Source organism: Tamandua tetradactyla, chromosome 23 (assembly GCF_023851605.1).
Source record: "Tamandua tetradactyla isolate mTamTet1 chromosome 23, mTamTet1.pri, whole genome shotgun sequence".
In the NCBI taxonomy this organism is placed as follows: Eukaryota; Metazoa; Chordata; class Mammalia; order Pilosa; family Myrmecophagidae; genus Tamandua; species Tamandua tetradactyla.
This window is the reverse complement of record NC_135349.1, coordinates 39,448,948-39,469,056: the sequence shown is the minus strand read 5'-3', so window position 1 is coordinate 39,469,056 and position 20,109 is coordinate 39,448,948. Positions and strand designations below refer to the sequence as shown.

The 20,109-nt window shown below is 47.9% G+C and overlaps 1 protein-coding gene and 1 long non-coding RNA gene across 3 annotated transcripts in view; both read right to left on the bottom strand.

Annotated features, from left to right (window-relative positions):
- The window catches only part of XYLT1 (xylosyltransferase 1), a 316,574-nt gene that overhangs the window by 150,705 nt on the left and 145,760 nt on the right, over positions 1-20,109 (bottom strand). The window lies entirely within an intron of this gene.
- Positions 5,802-19,733, bottom strand: LOC143667441 (uncharacterized). Its single transcript, XR_013168043.1, has 3 exons — positions 18,714-19,733; positions 16,574-16,693; positions 5,802-11,868 (listed from the first exon to the last, which is right to left on the bottom strand). It is a non-coding gene; the product is annotated as an uncharacterized LOC143667441 (long non-coding RNA).

Sequence of the window (20,109 nt, the reverse complement as noted above, 5' to 3'; positions counted from 1 at the left end):
AATTTTGGCTACCCACTGGAATTGCCTGGAGCTTTTAAAAAATGCTGATGCCTGGGTTCCAGCCTCAGGAGGTGCTGATTTAGTTAGTCCAGGGCAGGGCCTGGGAATCAGGATGTTTAAAAGCTACCCAGGTGATTCCAATGGGCAGCCAGGGTTGAGAAACCCCAACTCAGCCCATCTTACAGCCTTAGGGTACTGCTGAGAGTCAGTTCACCTCTATTCAGACAACGGGGCCGATCTCAACTGCCCAATGCAGCAGGGGTGGGATGGGGGCCTGGAGAGGGAGGTGGGCTCAGGGGTCTGGCCAGCGCTGTCACTCAGCCAGGTCCCCCACCCCCAGAACTCTCTGGACCATCCCCGGCTTGCAAATTGAGCACTTTGGACTGGAGTGGTGCTTCCTAGCACTGTCCCCATTCACGCGGACATTTTAACTGGCTGAGGTTTAAACATCAACACTTATATTGTTAAAAGAAATGTTGATCTCCACGGGCCCCTAAACACTGAACACAAGGAAAAGGAAACATTATTAAACCTGAGCTAGATCAAGGCGCCTGCCTGAGGCACTGAGCCCAGGGAGCACCCCCTTTGTCGTAAAGGGCGATGGGCAAGTTGCAGAGGGGCTGAAGACATATTAGCACCAGGAGGAGCTCTCTTGTTGAAGTAATAAAAAAGACTGTAGAAGCATTGAAAAGGCAGTCACTTTCTCCCTGGCTGATAAAAGGCCACTATTTAATGCCTTGTCCATAGAGCCCCAGAATCATTCTGGGTGCCAGCATGAGCCTCATCCCCCTTCTTTGAAAAACACAGTACTAATTGTTCCCTCGGTTCTAAGAGTCTACCACCTATGGGTCAAACCTGAGATCGCAAAGCAGAAAAGGGGCATGAAACCCACCTCCCTCCTTCCAGCCCCCCAGGGCAGGCTCCGCACCCCTTTCTCCCCAAACCAGGCTGTCTTCAAGCCCAAAGCTCTTCATGTGACACCCCTTTCACTTTCCAATAATGATGATGATGGTGGTGGTGATGGTGGTGATGATGATGATGATGATGGTGATGATGATGGTGATGGTGGTGATGGTGAGGTGATGGCAATGGTGATGATGATGGTGATGATGGTGGTTGTGATGGTGGTGATGGTGATGATGATGAAGGTGATGATGATGGTGATGGTGGTGATGATGATGGTGGTGGTGATGATGGTGATGATGATGGTGATGATAATGATAGTGGTGGTAGTAGTGATGATGGTGATGATGATGGTGGTGAAGGTGGTGATGGTGACGGTGATGATGATGATGATGATGGTGATGATGATGGTGATGGTGGTGATGGTGATGGCAATGGTGTTGATGAAGGTGATGATGGTGGTTGTGATGGTGGTGATGGTGATGATGATGAAGGTGATGATGATGGTGATGGTGGTGATGATGGTGATGATGATGGTGATGATAATGATGGTGGTGGTGGTAGTGATGATGGTGATGATGGTGATGATGATGGTGGTGAAGGTGGTGATGGTGACGGTGATGATGATGATGATGATGGTGATGGCAATGGTGATGATGGTGGTGATGGTGGTGGTGATGATGGTGGTTGTGATGGTGGTGATGGTGATGATGATGAAGGTGATGATGATGGTGGTGGTGATGATGGTGATGATGATGGTGATGATAATGATGGTGGTGGTGGTAGTGATGATGGTGATGATGGTGATGATGATGATGGTGGTGATGGTGGTGGTGGTGATGGTGATGATGATGGTGGTGAAGGTGGTGATGGTGACAGTGATGATGATGATGATGATAGCAGCATTTACTGAATGCCAGGCATGGTTCTAGGCATCTTGTATGGACCAATTAATTTCAACCTCAAGGCAGCTTTAGGATGTAAATACTGCCAGCATTTCCACTTTATAGTAGGAAAGACTGGGCACAGGGAGGCAGAGGGATTTGCTTAAGAGCTTCCCTTTCACCCGGCCAGCCAGTCAGTAAGTAGCTGAGCCAGAGACAAATCTAAAAGCTGTGTACTTGGCCATGGCACCACTATCCCCACACCTCCCTCCCGCTGCACTCTAATCACCAAGGGCTGGCAGCTGTCCTGTCCGAATTTCCTTGGAGATGTGGCTGCTTCGGGGAGCAGCGGGGGCAGGGGAGAAAGAAGGAAAATAATTTCAGAAATGATTTCCGACAGGCGAACAGATACTAAAATAACAGCATCTGGTGTGTCTTGCTAGCTGGAGGCAAAAATCAGGTGGGAGGACAAGGCTGTAGGCAAAGGCAGTTCAGTGAGGGGTACCAGCATTTCCAGATCCCACCACTGAACGGAGCTGAGGTACTGGGAGCCTCCAGCTTTGCATTTTATGAGGAGGGGGATGGGGAGAACGGGATGGGTCTTTGGGGGTATAAAGATGAAAGTGGAAACTTACAGGAGCTGGGAGATCTGGCTATACATGGGATCTTTTGAACTGCTTTAAGGACAAGGTATAAGGACTCCGAAAATGGAGGTGTAATACAGGCCTGTGTGTGTGTGTGTAAATTATCCTTTGAGAAAACAAGAATCCATATTTACTGCACAATTCCTAGAATGCCACCATTACCACCTTCACCACCATCATCATCACCATCATCACCATCATCACTACCACCACCACCATCATTATCATCACCATCATCATCACCATCATCACCACCAACACCATCATCATCACCTTCATCATCATCACCATCACCACCATCACAACCACCCCATCATCACCATCATCAACACCATTGCCATCACCATCACCACCATCACCATCAGCATCACCATCATCATCATCACCGTCACCATCACCACCTTCACCACCATACATGTTCCAAGTGCTTTACATGTATCACTTCATTTCACCCTTACAAAAAGACTTAGATGGTAACACACTATTGTTAACCCTATTTAACAGACTAGGAAACTGAGGCACAGAAAGAAAGGATAAATTACCTGTCTAAGGCCACATGTCTCCTTAGACCCAGAGCAGGAACCCCAGTGCCCATCCCCCTCCAAACTTCATGCATTTCTTGCATTTCCCCATATTTCCCAAATGCCTAAGAGGTGCGTAGTTCTGCATGGGTGGATCCGAATGAATGGGCACGTCGTGTCCTTGCTTGGAAGGGAGAAGGAGCCGGCCCTGCCACACTCACAGGCTGGCACGTCTGGAGGCAAAGCCAAGCCAACAGGAGCAGATGGAGCCCAGGCAGCAGATGTTAATACAGTTTGTTTTTTCCATATGCTTTTCTGTTTGGCTGGAATAAGTGAATTGTTCTTTAATATCTGTCAGGAGTTTAAACTCTGAAGGCCAGTGGCAGTCACAGTCACTCATAAAGAGACAAAGGGAAGCTGGCAGGGATGTCTCATCACATTGCAGAAGAACGGTGCAGAGTGCCCCAAGGAATGCACCAGGAACAGCATGCATGCACACACACACAGACATACATGCATACACACACATGCATGTGTGCACATCCATAAACATACATATACATGCAAACATGGAATACATCCATGTACACACTCACACACTCATGCCTATACATGCACACATCGGTGTACATCCATGTGCACACATGTGCACACTCATGCATATGCATGCACATGACATACACCTATGCACACATATGCACACTCATACATAAACACACACATGGGTGTACATCCAGGCACACAAAATATGCATGCCCACATGGGCATTCATCTATGCACACATACATGTGCACACATGTGGAAACTCATGCATATGCATGCACACATGGGTGGGCATGCATGCACACACACCCTTTGCTTGCCTTTATGGCAGTCAGATTCTCACTTGACATCTTTGAGTCTTTGAAAGGCTGTGCCAGCGTCCTTCCTACTCAGCAGTAAGAATTAGGCAGGGTTTCAGATTTTGCCTTGAGATTAAAAAAAAAAAGCCCCAATCCTGAAATGCACAGACTTTGCCACTTGTGATTTGCAAAGCAATGACAGCTCATCTCCTTAATCAAGAGCATCACAAATACTATGGAGCCCCCTCTTCTGGCTTGTCTGAAACGCCATGGCTCTTGGGTTGCACCCATGTCCCCATCAGCACCATTGCTGTGGTTTGGGTGCGGGTGTTGGTGGTGGAACCTGTCTACGGTATTTTTTCATTGTTATTTCCATTTGACAACCACTAACTACGACTCTCAGACAGTCCCACCACAAGTTTACATTCCATTTTAAGAATCCAGCTGTGATGTGTTGATAGCAATATAACCACTACGCACACTTAAACCAGGGCAGCACAGAAGATGCCCTTGCCATCACTGCTCTGGTTCAGCATTACTGCTCAAAGGCTGGTGACCTTGGCCAAGCCACTTCTCCCCTCTCTATGCCTCCATTCCCTCATCTGTAAGAGGGCAGAAACTAGCCTGCAATAAGATGAGGTAGGCAGAGTGCTTAGCCCAGTGCCAGGTCCATGATAAGCACTTGATAAGGAACAGCCAGTATTTTTATTATATTATCAGTACTATATCTTCATATTAGTTCACTCATCCCACCAATCTCTGGCCATCTTCTAGGCAACATACATCATTCGAGGTGCTGAACAGTGAACAAAAATAGATCCAGTGCCTGCCCTCGCAGCACTTATATTCTGTAGGGGGTAAAGTTATGAACAAATAGCTGTAAGAAATGATGTGACATGGGGACAGGGTGTAAAGAAAGACAAAGCAAGGAAGGGATGAGGGGTGACATTTTGGGTAGAGGATCAGAAATGAGCTCCTTGAAGAGGGGGCATCTGGGCTGTGGCCCAATGACTAGGAGTCATGACGGCGGGAAGCAGAGGGGATGGAGAGGCCAAAGAAGAAGCTTGGACTACTTGGGTGACAGGAGGAGGTCAGGGGGGCTGGGAGACAGAGGGCACAGGTTCCTTAAGAGGGAAACAGGAGGTGGACGGTGCTGGACTTTGCCATTCACAGAGAGGAGAAGAGTCTGGACCTCACTCTAAGTACTCTGGGAAGCTACCAGAAGATTCCAGGCAGGAGAGCATGCCACAGTCTGACTTAGGTTTCAGAAAGGTCCCTCTGGCCAGCGTGTGAGGGTAATGGCAGAGGGGCCCACACACTCATCACTCGTGGACAAAGGGAGAGCCAGGGCCAGCGTGGGGTAAAGGCAGATGCAGGCCCAGCTGAGTCCACAGTGCCATAGGGAAGCACTTCCTGGGTGCTGCTCCAGCCTCTCCCCGACTCTGAGGCATTGTCACTGGGGAGGGGGTGGAGAAAGGCACAAGTGAAAAAGGAAGGGGTTGGAATTTATCTAGTAGTCTCTGGCTGCAAGCTTGGGCAGCTACAATAACCGAGGACCCTACAGTGGTCTCTCACAAGCAAATGGGATTAATTAAGAATTCTAACAAGTCTCAAGTACCAGGGTAGAGCTTATTAATTCACAGCATCCTAGAGCCCTGGTACCTGCCTGGGGTAGCCACTTCTGGGTCTGCTCTCAGTGGGTCCCTAGCAATATATCTGGAGAGATTCAGCAACAGAATTCATGACTTTGGCTTTTTCCACCCAATCTGGGGCTCTGAGCCCATCTGACCTGGAGAAGCACCCTCACCCCACGTGGACTCAGAGACGGAGGTGCTGTCACCAGATCAACTCCTTCTCCTCTCCTCCTACACAACTCTGTTCTCACCACCTCAGCCCCGCCCCTCCCCCCCCCATGGATCGTTTCGTGTTAAATTTTCGGGCTGCAAGAGTAGTTCAGTGGTTAGAATGCCTGCCTTTCAAGCGGAAGACCAGGGTTCAATTCCCGGACCATGCATTTCACGCCCCCCCACCAAAAAAAAAAAAATTGAAATTATTCAATATGGGTGTAACCAGAGGATCTGGCCCCAAACCTGGTGTAAGGATGCACGCGTGGGCATGGGAGTATATTTACATATATGATTACACACAGGAGCGAGGTCAGGGATAGCAGCAGCTAGCAGGCATGGGCTGGGAACTGGGGCCACTCTGCCCAACACTTGATCTTTATTATCTCCCTTAAACCTCCCAATAAACCTCTGATACAGGTTCTATTATTATTCCCATTTTACATATGAAGAAACTGAGGCTGTAAAAGGCTACGTGCTGGTGAGAAGGAGATGGCAATCTACTCCAATACAGGTGTCGGGGTGGCCAGCAGAGGCACAGTCTCCAGAGGGAAGATGCTTTGTTCACTTAAAGAGACAGAGCAAGGCAGCTCCACCAGCAGCCTCCGTTGCCCCTAGCGAAGGACCTCAGTCTGCAGCTGATGCAGCGAGGTCTTCTCTTGGGTTTGCGAGCCATGGCGGGGAAACTCCACTCCCTCCCCACCAAGAGGGACAGATACACAACCAGAGTGTTAGCTGGATGTCATAAAACCTGCCCACCAGAGTTGGACTGTGTCCAGTGAACACTTACATATGCTTAGGACAGCAGGGAGAGGGCTGAACTCGCAGACCCCTCATCTACAAGGGGATGGTATTTCATCCCATCAGCCGACAGACCTGGTCCCCAGCACAGGTTGTGTTTGTGGGTTCCAGGGAAGGGTGGTGGGCTGTGCTCAGACTGTCAAGCCCTTACCCATCACACTCACTAAATGGGTGAACAGAGAATGAGTTACAGGTGGGTAGCAATGAGTGGGAGAGTAGGTAAGTACTAGGTCATCAGGGAAGAGGATGGCAGATGGAAAGCTAGACAAAATTAATTTATCAGAGTTTCTCCAGGGTCTTGGTGGAAAAATGGAAATTTCCACTGGCTCAACAATGTATAAGCTGCCTTTTCTTGTCATCCAAAGCCAGTCACCCTCAAGTATCCACAGTGCTTATCTGTGGAAACTTCTTTATCCCAGACTGATGGGTCACCCACATGAGTCCTTGGTCATCATAGCACAAAAACTAGCTTGTAGAGTTAATATTCATGTGCTAGATACTTTTAAGCCAGTTATAAATATGAGCTCATTTTATCCTTAGTAGAGCCACACAGGTAGGTACTGTCATCATCACCAATATCATCATTATCATCCCCATTTAAAAGATGAATAAACTGAGGCAGAGAGATTTGAAGTAACTTGGCCAAGGTCTCCCAATTAGCAAGTGGAGGAGCAGGATCAGAACCCAGGTGGCATGTGCCCCCTTCACCACTGGGAAAAACCTTCATTTATTGAGCCCTGACACTGTTCTAAGCATTTTACAAATACCTAATGTTATAAATTCGGTTACTGGTAGTATTTTCATTGCCATTTTATAGATGAAGTAAAACTCAGAAATGCTGAACTTGCCCAACATGCCCCACCCAAGGCCACAGCTCACATATGCTGCAGCTCTGTGAGAATTAGAAAAAAGGTTTGCCCTACTCCTGGCAATTGCAGCCCAGAGTCCTGGCACATGCCTTGGACACTAGAGTGCAGGCCAAGTTTTAGCTCCCACTTGTCCTCTTGTGCAGTGTACAATCTGAATAACCAGAAGTAAAAGAACCGCACCCAGTTAGTAAGTGGCAGAAGTGGGATTCGAACCCAGGTCTGACTCGGATCTTACTTTTAATCACTACAGATGCCTCATCATCCACTTTAAACATAGCTTCCTTCTTTTGAGCCCAACTCTAGATTCAACCAAATTCAAGGCTGTTCAGAAAATGCCGAATACTTGAGTGGGCAGAAGCTTGGAAAAAGTATGCTTGTCGGGACAGAGCCTGCCAGATCAGATCCATTCCACCCCACAGGGGCTGCGATCACTTCATCACAGCCTCAGAAGGACTCTGGGCTTGCAGAGAGCACCTCTCTACTGCAAGGCAATTGTCCAATCCTTGCAGCCAGTACTGCGCATGGCCCCGTCTCCCCTCTCCAATCAGTCAGCCACTCTGCACAGCGACCCTCCTGATCTGCCAGTATGCAATTTAGCCATCCGAAGGATGCTGCTCAAGGCTTCTCCAGCCCAGAGTGTGCTGCTGGAGAATGTTCCCAGGGCCCTCAACTCTGCTCACATGTGGTTTTTTGCATGAAGGGTCCATTATCCTGGGCTCCCAGAGGGGAAAGACAACAAACTACTGTTCAGTGTTGCCAAGAAAGAAGTCAGTGGAGGAAGGGGAAAGGAAAGGAAAGAAAGTGGGAAGGAAGGAGGGAGGGAGGGCACGAGAGCAAGCAACTTGACATCTGAAAAAGAAAAATACAACCAACCCCAAGTCTTTTCTGGAATGGAGAGACTGGTATTTCCCAACTGGTAGTGAATACAATAATTATAAGATAATTACTGATATATTGATAAATTAATAATTTATCAATTACTTTGTAATCAAGATGACCACTGAGAGAGAGTTTAATAGATGCCTGGTACTACAGCAGCCATATGTTCTCAACAGGAGTTGGTTACCTGTTCCTTTCCCAACACAAGAACATTGCACTGCCCAGGCAGGGAGACCACTAAGTAAACCAATCACTAGCAAAACCTTGAAATGCAAGCTTTGGGGTGCAGCTCCACCTATACGAGGGCAAGAGCAGCTGAGATTTCTTATGTGGCGCCTACATGATGTTCATGATTTCTTTTGTTCCTCTTGAATGGGTGTTATCACAAGGATGGTAGGCTCTAGCAATGGCCTCCCATATCCACACCTTTGCAATGTGACTTTGCAGTTCGTCCCAGCAAGAAGCAGAGTCTATGTCCCCATGGTGTGCACATGGCCAACCATGTGACTTGCTTTGGCCAAGAGAGTGAGGCCAACACGCTCCCGCACCAGCTCTAAGTTTGGCCTCAAGAAACCCTGCGTACATTCACTCTCTCTTGGAACCCTGTCATTGCCATGTCTACTGGAGGACAAAAGACCACATGGTGGAGAGCCCAAATGTTCCAGTTGAGACCATCTGAGCCAAGTCTAGAGCCAGTCAATCCCCAGACACGAGAGCCCAGCCAAGATCAGCAGAGCCATCCCCAAGACTATAAGAACCACCGAGCTGACCCACAACTCGGGAGCAGCAACAACACAAAAATGCTTGCTGGTCCATACCACCAAGCTTTGGGGTGATCTGTTAACCGCCCTAATGATACAGAGGAGTTAACAGATAAAGATACTGAGCCTCAGGGACATAAAATGACTTGCTCAAGGCCAACGAGCTAATAAGTGATGCAGCTGAGAGTCTATCCCCATGATTAGAGGTTTTATCCTTATGAGTTATACCAGGGATCAACACACTTTTTCTATAAATGGCCAACCAAAAAATATTTTAGGCTTTGTAGGCTTCATAGTCTCTGTCAGAACTGCTCGACTCTGCCACTGTAAAGCAAAAGTGGACTTAAACCATATCGAAATGAATGGGTGTGGCTGTGTTCCAGATAAAACTTTGCAGAAACAGGTGGTGGGTGAGATCTGGCCCACAAGCAAGCTGTAGTTTGTGGAGACCAGTCCCCTACACCACCACTGCTTGTGCCAGCCCTTCTCCACTTGCCATTTCCTGCTGCCTCATTTATTAACTTCCTCTAGGATTTCCACATAAGACATCAATTATCAGACTCTCAACACGCGACGTGCTGTAGCGAGCTCTGAACTCGGCAGCTGCGTTTCCCCAGTGGGTTTGTGACTCGATTCCCCACTTTCACAAATCTCTGATGTTTCCAGAAATCAGTTTGACTGATATATTTTCCCAATGTTAGGCTGATAGTTCTCTGGATTCACCAGGTACGGGAATTTTAAAAAGTTATGATTATATTCTAAAGCTAAGGCCTAACATCATCACTGTGACAGTGGGGAATGCAAATTATTCCCTCAGAACATTAAAAAAAGGTTTCAGTTCTGTAGTTACAGAAATTTGACTTGCTCCAAAAAAAAAAAAAGTTTACCAAAAAAAATCCCGAAATAATGCAGAAGTGAATCTGAGAGCTGTTCCGTCACCCACACTGTCTCCGGGCCAACCTCTCTCCAAGAAGGAAGAAAAGAGTTTGATGACAACTTACTGGAGACAATAAAAACTGGGGTTGGTGCAAGTGAAACCGCAGTGGTTTTCAGTTTTAAGGATGTATGTCTCGTCTGGAAAATAAAGGGTTATTATAGACTTCACCTCTTTCACTCCTTTCTTACCCTTTCTGCTTCTTAGTTGTCCTACTTACAATACAGGAACTTGTCGGCAATTTAAGTGGACTCTAAGCTTAGCTACTTTTCCCCAAATGGGAAAAACAGAGACCTGAGTGTCTGGCAAAGGAGTCCGTCCAGTTTAAGGCTGAGACCCACGTCCTGAGGTTTTCATCCAATGTAAGTCAGGGTGAGTGTCAAACTTTCCATAATTTTGAACAACTTCCAAAGTAGAAATAAAGACATCTATATGGACAGAATTTAATATTTAAAGGCCGAAAGCTAGGAAGGTATAAGAAGGACCATCTCATTTTTCAATATGGGTAAATTCCACTTATAAGAAGGGTAAAATGGGGCACTGATGGAGCTTTCTGGAGGTGGCCAATAGCAGGTGGAATCATGGGATGAGGCAAGAGAGAGAGAGACGCTTTACAGGGTGGGTGCCCTTGATCGTGTGGAGGTACTAGTGAATTCTATGTCCAGAATCCCCTCCTGTACTCTGAGCTCCCCAAATGGTCTGACTCAACTTGCATAGCAGTGAGGGGCCCAAAGACTGCCACAGGGCCTGCACTTGGAAATACCTGCAATTGACATGCATTTGCTCTGTGCTGGATGTGATGCTGACCACTTCTAATATACTTGTCTTCATCATGCAGACGAAAGAACTGAGGCCAAGGTCCAAGTCCCAAGATCCACAGCTAGTGAGTATAGAGCTAAGATTCAAGGCCAGCTCATATGACTTCAGACACTGTTCTGAGTCAAGATGGACTAACTGACTTACTAAACAATTGTTATGATTGGATTTGTATGGGTGACCAGGTACAAGTGGTGAAGACATCCCAGTGCTGATTAATTCCCTTGGCTCTGCCTCCAAACCCCAATCATCTTCAGGCCATTTGTCAATTGTCTCACTTCAGAAGGACTTTAAATTTGATGAGCAGCCTATAAACTATGGGACCCGTGATGTCAGCAGTCAGGGGTTATTATTTCCCATTATACAGATGTGGAAACTGAGATCCAGGGATGTGTCACCAGCCCTTTACTGGCACAATCAAGAATAAGTGAAGGACCTGGGCTTCCTGTCTGGAGGCAAAAGAGAGTGTGCACCTGGCTGGGCTGGAGTGCACCACCTTGATTTTCCACAGCTTTTACACATTCCAGGGCCAAGAACCCTGTGGGCCCTTTAAGCTGTGCCTTCCTAAAGCTTTGAAGGCCTGAATACGTTGCTAAATACCTCACCCTTAGAATGTGTTGAAAAGGGGAGCAGGGGTGAAAAATGATTAAGTTAAAGACTAATCAAAGATATAGCTGGATACAGTATTTTTACCACCTCTTCTTACTTGTTACAAAAAAGCTTAAATGAAACAGTTTACTTGACCAAAAATTAAACAGACAACACAGGGGGAAAAAGTAAAGAAGGGAATCAAGAGGAAAGAACACAACAGGAAATTCAATTTGCCACCAAGAACATGTGTAAGCATCCAAACCAAACAGCAGGTATAAACTTGTGAGAGGTATAAACAGTCTCTGAGCTTCCTGGCAGGCTATGCAAAGTGGGAAATAATTATTTATTCAGTTCTGCATCACAGATGGGACTCCTCATTTTGCAAGAGATTCTTTGTCATCCCACCCCTTATTTCTCCATGTCGTCATCACTGATAATGCTTCATTTTCCATGTAATAATTCTGTCTCTGTATCTGTCGAGCTGATCTGAAACGGTCTACTGTAGGGAACAGACTTTTGAAGTTAGATGACCTGGCTACTTTGCCCTGGTAGAGACAGGATTCATTTCCTGAGCATCACCTGAACAGAGAGGCAACAGAGGAGAAGTTTAAAAATCCTTGGTTGGAAACCGTACCCTCAGAATAGCAATCTGAAATGGAGTGGAGAAATCTCCAACTCTAGTAGAAGTGAATGACAAAAAACACATTTGGGCTAACATCATTTCCATTGGCCCATACAGTTTTTCTGAAACCCTTTCCTGCACAGAGCGAGGCACACAGGGATAAAGAGATCTCACCTCCCACCCAGTGCAGCACCCACATGTCTTCCTGCCTCACCCAGCCCCACTGCTGAGAGATGAGCAGCCAGTCCCATGGATCTCAACTCCTGGCACTGCGTGAGCCAGGAAGCCTAGTGGGCGGGACCACTGGGTGCAGGAGGCAGGGGCTGGGCCACTCTAACAGAGTTGAAAATTGAATCAGGTTCCCTGCAGGTATGGGAGCCAAAATTCAGATGTTCAGCAGCAAGCAAAGGAGCTCGAGATTGTGCTTCAATCCCTCCAAGCCATGTGCTTCAAAGCCTTTCACCAGAATTCCAAATTCCACACTGGCGTGTTGGGAATATATCCCTGCCAGCTACTCTAGCTTGCACCCAGAGATCCTAGGAAACTCGAAGGGAAAGAGGTGATCGCCTGGACACAGAATATCCTGGCATCCTTGACTTGACCACCACGAAGGAGCATCAGAGGCCTCCATCTAGTACCAAACAATTGTTATTTAATCTTGCATTCGCTGGTCTGCGAGCATCTCCCTAATGTAACTACCACTTAGTGTTGCCACTGTAGCTCCCTCAGGATAGTTGTACCAATTAAATAATGTGACACTTTCAAGGTGTAAAGCTATGTATTTACTCCCAAACCATAGGCTACAGGGTTCTTAAAGATTTTAAGTGGAAAAACAATGTCCCTCTTGAGAGTCACCGTTAGCACCTACGCTCACTGTACAGAAAGGTCGTTGCAAAGCAGTTTCAGGGGAGAGGCCCTGGAAATGGGGAGCTTATCCCAACTGGGAAGACCAGGATGGGGCCCTAGGTGGGGCCAGGACCCGAGCACAGTTTTGGGGCCGGAGGGGAATGGGCTCAGACCGTGGCCCCGCCTGCTGCTGCTCGCTGTGTGATCTTGAACTGGTTACTTAATCTCTCTGTGCCTCACTGTCCCATCTGTTAAGTGGGACAAGGATCTCTGCCACCTCATGGAGAAGATTAAACAGGATAAAGTGTGTGAGCCAGAGTCACCGGGAATGCCCCTAGTCACCTGGAAGTCGAAAGTAGGGTCAACCAGGAGGGTCAACCTCTGGCCCCCGCTGCAGGCGGGGCGTCTGCTCGGCACAGCCTCAGGATTTAGTTCTGGAAAGGGGAAGGGGGAGGCTTCTGGAAAACTCAACTTGCGGGGGTTGCAGTGACAGCTGAAGACACCTGAGTGAGGACAGCAGGGCACCTCCGAGGCTGTTTAGAGCCTGCTCCATGCGAGGGAGAAAATGATGGGCTTGGTGGTTGGTAGGGCACATCAGAAGATATGTCTCTGCCTCGGAAGCACAAAATAAGCAGAGTGCAGGTAAGAAAAACACTATTTTTTATCACCATTCCGCCACTCTTGGCACCACAGGCAAAAGCTGCTGCATAAGGGAAGATGGCGGGGAAATGTTTCTCAGAACTTGGGGCGTCCTGAATGCCAATGCGGCTGGTGGGAAATTGCATTGAGAGGTGCTGGGACGCCTGCGGCCAAGAGGGCAGGGCCATGTGGGGACACTGGCCGGCTGACCTGGGATGGCCCAGGGGATGGAAATGCCCTTCTCCCAACACTCCCAATACTTGTCATGGTGGAGCACCTGGTCTTATTTGTGCCCTGCCCAGGAATCTCCATGTTCATCCTGCCTTTAGCACCAGCAGACACAACTGACCCCTCAGTGCTGGGCAGGTGCGGTCAGAATTAGGACAGTTCTCAGCTCCATGGGAGCAGGAAGTGTTAGCTTCCTAGTGCCTGGATGTTGTCTGAAACAGGTGTGTAGCAAGCGGTGGATAATTTAATTCATAAGAAAAGCATTATCCAAGGGCTCAGGATGCACCAGCGAACAATGCAGACAAAAACCTTTGCCCTCAGGGAGCCTTTAATCCAGCATGGGGGTGGGGGAAAGATGGAAGCTAAATATAACAGACAGAATAGAGCAGGATAAGGGGGGGGGGGGGTTAGGATGCTGGGGGGAGGGCAATTTCTAATAGGTGGACAGGGTAATTTGCAAACTGAGAAGGAGGGATTTAAGCAAAGTGTTCCAGGCAGCGGGAGCTACAGTGCAAAGGCCCTGCGGCAGGGGTGTGCCGGGTGTGTTGGAGGAACAGCAGTGGTCAGTGGAGGCTGCAGCAGAGAAAGTACAAGGAAGAAAAGCAGAAGACGAGGTCAGAGAACGCATGAGTGGGATCGTGCGAAGCCTTCTAGAACAGAGGTTCTCAACAGGGGCAATTTTACCCCCATGGGACCTGTGGCCACGTCTGGAGACATTTTTGGTTTGAGTCACCATCTGAGGAGGTGTTACTAACATCGAGGGGGTCAAAGACAGGGTCACTCGCTAAACATCCTGCCGTGCACAGGACAGCTCCCTGCCACAGAGAGTTATTCCACCCGAACTCTCAGGAGTGCCGAGGCTGGGAAATCCTCTTCTGGATCTCACTGTAGGGACTTTGGGCTTTTTCCTTGAGTGAGTTGAGATTATTTGTCAAATGAATGGACACCTCCCGGCTTGCACCACTGATAATACAAATCATAAATCAGACAAGGTTTCTCCCAATATGAGGATGGAAGACCATACGGGGGTGCTGCCAGTGTCAAACAGTTTTGTTTTAGCGCTTTCACCTCTGATCTCCAAATCCTGGCCGTGCTACTCTCCGACACCTACAGCTCTGCATAAATTTCATGAGTGATTAAAGTAAGGAAGCCCCAGTTCTCCATTTCTGCCTCTGTGTTTATGACTAATCAAAATCTAATTAGCCACAAGCCCATGGGCTAAGAATTAGATGTGCAAGACACAGAAAAGTTTCTGAAAATAAAACACGAGGCGGATCTGGCATAAATGCCAGCAGGTATTGTTGGGGATGGGGTCAACTCAGGCCTGGAGCCCAGGGCTAAAAGGGGATGGATTTTTCCGGGGCAAAGCTGACCCAGTGGCCCCCAAGTATGCCAGTCTCAAGGAAGGAAGGCTCACGGAGGGGCTGGCTTTATGCCATCATCTCAAGTTCAGTCAAAATCCAAGCATTAAGAATCTATCAAAGTAAAGCATTAAGAGTGAGCTTTGAGATTAGCAAGAACAGAGAGAAGGTTCTCCAGGCAGGAGTCAAACCATCACATTCAAATGCTGGCTCTTTCCCTTCCTGCCTGTGCTAAATTGCTTAACTTAATTTTGAGTCTCGGTTTGCTCCTCTGTAAAATGGAATCAAACACAAACAATCATAAACTAATTGTGGGTGTGTGTATTGCAGGGGGAAGGGACAGGAAAGAGAGAGAAGTAATATTGACTAATTATTATGAGCCAGATACTGTGCTAAAAGCTTTAGACTCATTAGCTTAATGATTCCTCCTAACAGCCCATTGGATATTGGGCATGCCATTTTAATACAGTGAGCTGGGGTTTGGAGAGACTAGACTACTTGATACAGAAGACACAGCAAGGGAATGGGATCCTTTTTCCATCTTGTTGCCTACACCTCCATGCTCTCTCCAAAACACTACCACACACAGAACACTTTTAACTCCCAAGAGGCACATCGCGCCCTTCAAATATCCATGAGACCCAGTAACAAGCTCCTACTTTACAGATGAGAAGCTGACGCATGCATCTTAAGGTCCCACTTGCCAAAGTCTCCACCTGGAAACCAGATCCCTTAAAGCAAATTCCAAATAAATGCAAAATATGGTTCTGGTCAGGTGAGAGCCATGTGGGTGGGGGGGGGGGGCATGGGTGTCGCATCTAAGAGGGAGGAAGGGACAGAGGGAGGGGGTGGGGGAAACCTGGCTCCAGGTCAGTACCTAGAACCCCGAGGCCCACCACTGATGTTCACACCACACGCTGGGTGCAGATGATCTACTTGAATCCTAAAGGCAACTGCTCCCGTTATTCCCATTTTACAGATTCGGGAGCTGAGGCTCAGAGAGACGAAGCATCTCAAGTCACACAGCAGGTGGATGGAGGCGCTGAGGGATGAATTCCGGTCGTGTGATACGACCCCAGCTGCCTTGAGCTCAGGACTCTGAGGAGTCGTCCTGCTAGCATTGTGTGACCTTGGGATGGTCAGCTTCCCTCTTGGTTTCCTCCGGGGACAGGGAAGGAGTTGACCTTTGGCTCTGACCTTCTGTGGCACTCGATGACCTTAAACTGGTATTTCCTAATGACAGTGCGTGAGCCATCTCAGGACCTTTGTACTTGCCACTCCCTCCGCCTAGAAAACTCTCCCTCTAGACATCCTGATGCGCACTCTTTGGACAACTGCTCAGAGGCCAATTTCTCCAAGAGAACCCCCATGGACACTCCTGATCCCCCGGACTTGACTTCTCCCCACGCCACTTATCACCATCTGGAATACTGTGCATTTATTTGTTATTGTCTGTATCCTCCAACTAGAATATAAGGTACTTATGCCCCCTGTGTATGCAAAAACCTTGCCTGGTGCTTGAAAGGAGCTGAGAAAATATGTGTTGAATACCCGCCTGGACATGTGGAGCCCATCCCTGCATGCCTACCATGCTCCAGGAAGAGAGGGGAGGCAGGCTGACGGCGCTTCCCCCCATGATGGAATGCAGGTAGGTGCAATTAGCAATCTGGCTGCCACGTTCCATCAGCATCCAAGCTGGAAGAAATATCTAGAGAATGAGGGTGTAGAGAATAGAGGTGGCAGCGGCTATTAGTCCCAGCCAGCTTTCATAACCAGACCAAGAAGGCCGGCAGATTCTATTTGGATGACACGTCGTTCAGGCCTCTACATTTCGTTAACCTGGAACTCACCGAACAAACCATGGCCCAACCCCACTGCATTTAACTCCTCAGATGATTTCAGTAGTGCAGCAGGCTTTCATTCCAGGCAACGCTGCTGCAGCTATAGGCGAGGCACCCTCCGTGAGTTTCCAGCACCTTCTGTTTCACGGCCCTCTAGCTGAGGTCATGGTATGTGGGGGGTGGACCAGATTCACCCTTGTCTCAGCCATAAAGACTTTACCAGGGAGGCCTAGAAGCGATTTTAATTTGCTCCCTGCTGATGTTGAACCAGGATCCCTTTTGCGAGATATTCCCATTTCCTAAATCCTAACGGTGATGGCCCTTAGAAATGAAGGTCAAGGAAAGACTGCTGAAGAGGACCTACTTGGGTTCTCAGATAAAGTCTCATAAAAGGTCAGCACCATGGGAAGAGTTTTGCTTTACCCACTACCTCGTGGGCTTCCAGGACCTGGGAAAAGCCACAAGACTGTTTTTTTCCAGCCCGATTTCAAAGCAGGTACCCAGACAGCAGGAATGAAATCTGGTCACCTCGATTTTCTTTTAATGAGATGAAAATTGAAATTCAGAAATAAGCTGTGAGAAGCTTTGTAACGTAATACCAGATGACAAGAGGATAATTCGGTGATCAAAGTCACAAAAGGTGGCGGGCCAGGGGAGTCCGTTTCCAAAGCCATAACCAGGTCATGCAGAATTTAGGGGTCAGAACAGAGGCTTCCTTGTTAAGGAAGTGCAGTAAATTGACCTTGGATGGCTCTCAGAGAATCTCGGCTCTGCAGAGATGTTTTTGCATTCCCAACAAAATGCCACCTTTGAAGAAGTGTGCAGGAATTCCTTTTCTAAGACTTTAACCTTCAGATTTTCCTGCACGTAAGTAAAATGACACATGCACAGGGAGGATTGTTATAGCAGAGTTTCTAAGTGCAAAAGACTGAAAACTGCCTTAGCCTTCATTAGCTGCTGCCTGGTTAAGTGAATTATATGCTCTGCCCTTGTAAATGACAAACAATGCGGCTAATAAAAAGAATGTGGCAGTTCTACGTGTATGGAAAGGGGACAACTGACTGATATATGGGTAAGTGGAAAAGGCAAGAAACCGGTACAGTTTGCTGTCACATGTTAAGAGATGAGATTAAAAGAAGCCAGATCACCTTAGTTCGAGTTCTGATTGTGCGGTGTGACTTTGGGCAAGTTACTCTATCTCTCTGGGCCTCTGCTTTCAAGTTAGCATAGCTAAGGCACATAGTCTCAAGGAGGGTGACGTCACACCTTCAACCAGGGGACAAAAACTGGTTTGGGGGAAGGAGTGGAGAAAAAAATCTTACATATTTTAATGGTTTGTGACCCTCCAAACTCAGCCCTACCTGATCAAATTTTATGCCTTAGTATTTAATTTCCCTCCCTAGAGAGAATTTAAATTAAATTAAATTTGTCTGCTTTGGGCGGGGGGAGGCAGGGAGGAGAGGTGATGATGAAATAAAAGGTTGAGAAACACTAATCTGAAGTACCCAGAGCAGCATGAGGCAAATGGGGACGGCACTTAGCCTGCCTCGTGGCTGTGAAGCAGTAAGTGAGATGCAGGCTACAGTACTGTGTCTGTTTTTCAGATTTCCTTTAGTCCCCACCAAAAAGCCCAGTGGCGAATGCTCAGAGCCATCCCCAGTTTTCACACGAGGAGCGTCAGGTCCAGAGAAGTGATGGGACTAGACCCAAGGTTAGGAGCGGAACCAGAATTCCCACCTGGTCCACGTGGCTGAAGAGCTCACGCCTTGCACTGTGGGGACGCTGGGAGACCACGTGGATCACGCCTGGTCAACATGGGCCCATGCCTGGACGCCTGCTGGGCGTCACTATGAAGTGGCCAGTCTGGCCCGAGGACTGTGGACTCACCCTTGTCAGGCCCACTCGGGAGGCTGTGGGGGTCCGCTGGCCCTTTGCTCCCCCCTAAAGAAGAAATTCCCACCCCCCCTCCCCGGACAATTTTGTCTGCCATGGGTAATGGCCTGGGTCAGCTGCTGGGACACAGGGTGATGGAGGCTTTTCCTGCTGGCTGCTAGGAAGCTCCCAGCCACATCTCCGGTTCCCCCATAGCAATGTCACCATGGGGTGGGTTTTCAGTGACCCCTGCACTGCCTGTCTGTGATGCACTGATGAACAAACACTGGCGTCGTCCCTTGCCCTCACGGGGATTATATTAAGATCAGGGGCCAGCCAATGACAGCCTGTGAGCCAAATCTGGCCTGCTACCTCTCTTTGTAAAGCAAGTTTTATTGGAACACAACCACATCCTTTCATTTACCTATTGGCTAGAGTGGCTAAGACAGCAGAGTTGAGGAGCCCTGATGCCCACAGACCTCTGGCTCTTTACTGAAAGTTTGCCCACCGCCTAGTTTAGGTGGTGTTGCGGGTGCTGCATTTGATTTGGGAGAACAGAAAACGTGCTCAGGTAAAGAAAGAATAAAGTTGGAGCTCTCTTGGGACCTCGGTTTTCTCATCCATAAAACTGGCATAAGAGTGTCCTTGTAGGGAGTGAATGAAAGGCTATGCGTGGAGCTCTTAGAAATAATAACAATTCTTATTATTATTGAGCTGGCACTGGTTGGCGGAAGTGAAGGAATAATTTCACCCCATCACATCTTCCAACATATTTAGCCTTTTCACTCTGTTTCTTAGGAATAATTATGATTCAGGGACCAATGAAACCTCAATCCAAATAATTCACAGTCCATTTTACCAGGTACTCTTGATTCTGAGATGCTTTTTTTTTTCACCATTTTAACATTTCTGGAATCGAGGCTTATCTTACAATCAATGTGTATATTTAATTCATTAATTCAATAAATATTTGTTGAGAACAAATTATGTTCTATGTGTCCACTATACACACACACACACACACACACACACACACACACACACACGTACATATACACTCACACTCTCTTGGAGCTTTCTGATGCAGGGGAGGGAAAGCAGACAGTAAACACTATATAGTCGGTCCATAGGTAATTAATTAGGAAGCCGTGAAGAAAAGTGAAGCAGGGCAGAGGGAAGGGGTATGGGGCAGTTTGCAATTTTAAAAGCTGGGTTGGCCTCTCAGCCCATCTTTGTGCAAAGAGCTTTGGCCGGTGAGGGGGCAGGTAACAGAGCAAGGGAAAATGGGGGAACCTGGAAGAAAGGGGCTTCAGGCACAGGAAAGAGGAAAGGACAGGTGTAAGTTCAGGGGCAGAGATGCTTATCTTCAGTAGGGTGTCCTGCTCTGCCCACCACCCACCCCAGCCCTGCC